The sequence below is a fragment of the Chrysochloris asiatica genome, unplaced genomic scaffold, assembly GCF_000296735.1.
Source record: "Chrysochloris asiatica unplaced genomic scaffold, ChrAsi1.0 scaffold00076, whole genome shotgun sequence".
Taxonomy (NCBI): Eukaryota; Metazoa; Chordata; class Mammalia; order Afrosoricida; family Chrysochloridae; genus Chrysochloris; species Chrysochloris asiatica.
This window is the reverse complement of record NW_006408594.1, coordinates 4,370,627-4,372,784: the sequence shown is the minus strand read 5'-3', so window position 1 is coordinate 4,372,784 and position 2,158 is coordinate 4,370,627. Positions and strand designations below refer to the sequence as shown.

General features: G+C 50.7%; 1 pseudogene; it reads left to right on the top strand.

Annotated features, from left to right (window-relative positions):
- The first annotated feature begins 557 nt into the window (after nt 1-557).
- Nucleotides 558-1,913, top strand: LOC102832256 (annotated as a pseudogene).
- The last annotated feature ends 245 nt before the right edge of the window (nt 1,914-2,158 follow it).

Below are 2,158 nucleotides of genomic sequence, written 5' to 3'. Positions count from 1 at the left end.
CAAGAACGGCAAATGGAGAACTGGGCACAAACTTCAGTTCTCTAGTTTCACCCATCAGGAGACAGTCAGTGAGAACCTAAGAACACACCAACATACATTGTTCAATTAAATTCAAGCACAACACAGCCACCATGTATGTCTTGGAGACAACAAACAATTTCAATTCATAGGAAGAAATGCGAGTGGTTAAAGCAAATGTCGAAGGTGCAGAGACAGAAAAACTTTCCAAGGAAGAAAAGAATAGAATTACCTGTGAAACAATTCATGAGTGGTGTTTGTATACTTTCAACGGATTGAGAGAAAGATGGAGGAAAGCTGGAGAATATAGAAGAAACTTGAAAAGAAATCAGGAAAACACTACAGGACGACACTGCGGCGGCAGATTCTGAGCACCTCTCCTTGTTCCAGGATTCAGATCCTCATTTGCTGCGGGTGGCGGAGAAGGTGGGGCCAGGCCAGTATGCGAGCACAGCACCTTCGCTCCCCACAGCTCCGAGCGCACTCCGCATGCCGTTGCATTCAAGCCATCTCTCTATCTGCTCCATAGAGAAAGGAAGATGAGCGAATCAAGCTCAAAATCTAGCCAGCCCTTGGCCTCCAAGCAGGAAAAGGAGGGCACTGAGAGGCGAGGGTGGGGCAGGGCGCGCCTGCAGCCTCCGGTGAGTCCCAGAACCCCGCTGCTAGGGAGTCAGAAGGAACCCAGAGAAGTGCCAACTCCCAAGAGACCTCAGGGTGACCCAAGGGGAGCAAAACCAAGGGCGTAGCCAAAACCCGGAAAACCACCACAGCTCCAGGGAGGAAATCGACGGGCAGACCCAAAAAGCTGGAGAAGGAGGAAGAAGAGAGGATCTCTTAGGAGTCCTCAGAGGAAGAGCAGTGGCCGTGCTCCCTACTCCAGACCCCAAGGAGCCTTTTCCTTTTGGAACTAGACAGCTTCGCTCCACTCCCATGCTTCCTTTCCTTCCCCCAGACCCACGCATAGCCAACATCCTGGGCAGAGACACCCCATGCCGCACCGCCACACACAGCACACCGGACACTGGAGGGCCTCCACCACAGTGGGGAGCAGTTTTCCTTTGGTTTTGTTCTCAGTGACCCCTTTCTCACACACACACACACTTCCCCTCCCGGACAAAGCTAATGTCCCCCTTAGTTGCATCCTGCACCTGCTGCGCCCTCCTCCTCTCCCACACTCCCCTTGGGCTCCCCATAAAAAAGCCTTGGTGGGCTTCTGTGACCTTAATAAAGGAGCCCAAACCCCATTTCTGACATGTCCCACTCTACCTTTCTTTCAGGCAGCAGCAGATATGGCCAGTGGAAAGGTGCTCAGCCTAAGGATGCTACTAACCTGTCACCAGGTGGGGCTCACGCCTTCCTTTCTTCCTTCTTCACCTTCTCATGTCTCTACAAGATCAGATGGAACTAAGGGCACAGGAAGATAGGCAGGAGGGATCCAAGCCCTCTTTCCTCCGTTTGCATTGACAGGGCTCCTGACCACCATTTATCCAGGTCCCTGTAGCAGCCACTTAAGGTGGGCTGGACTCTGTACCCACCTTGTCTGCTTCCACTCTAGGTTTCCGTTCCTCCCTTCTTCAGATGGGGCACTACCACCATGGAGCTAGCCTTGCACATTCCCACCCCTCCTGCCCCTCCTTGCCCCAAAAGGTGCTGGTTCCATCTTTCCTCTGTTCACGGCCTAGCTCTAGACAGTTGTATTGTTTTTATTCTGTGTTCCATTCTAAGATGTCATCACTGCCTCCGCTACAGTGCCAACTGTTCATCCTCATCCCCTCCCCTGGTTCTGCCCACATTTCCCTCCTCCCAAGATGCTATTTAAGGGGGCAGGGGAGCAGCAGGCTGGGCTATTGACACCCCAGTCCCAGTGCCCTGCCCCCAGCATTCTGCAGCAGTGATTGAGGAGAGGTGGCACCTTTTAACTGATGAAGGTGTGGGGGCCACCTTCTCCCCTCCTATTTGCAGTTACTTGAATAATATATATATATCCTTAAAACAAACAAACAAACAAAAAATTATAAGAGCAAACAGACAAAATAAATGCAAATTTTGAAACAATACAAAACCTGTCCAAAGAAAGTCAGATTAATAACGCTAAGATTTCAGAAACGGAGAATATGTTGAAAGCCCACAGAAGTAGATT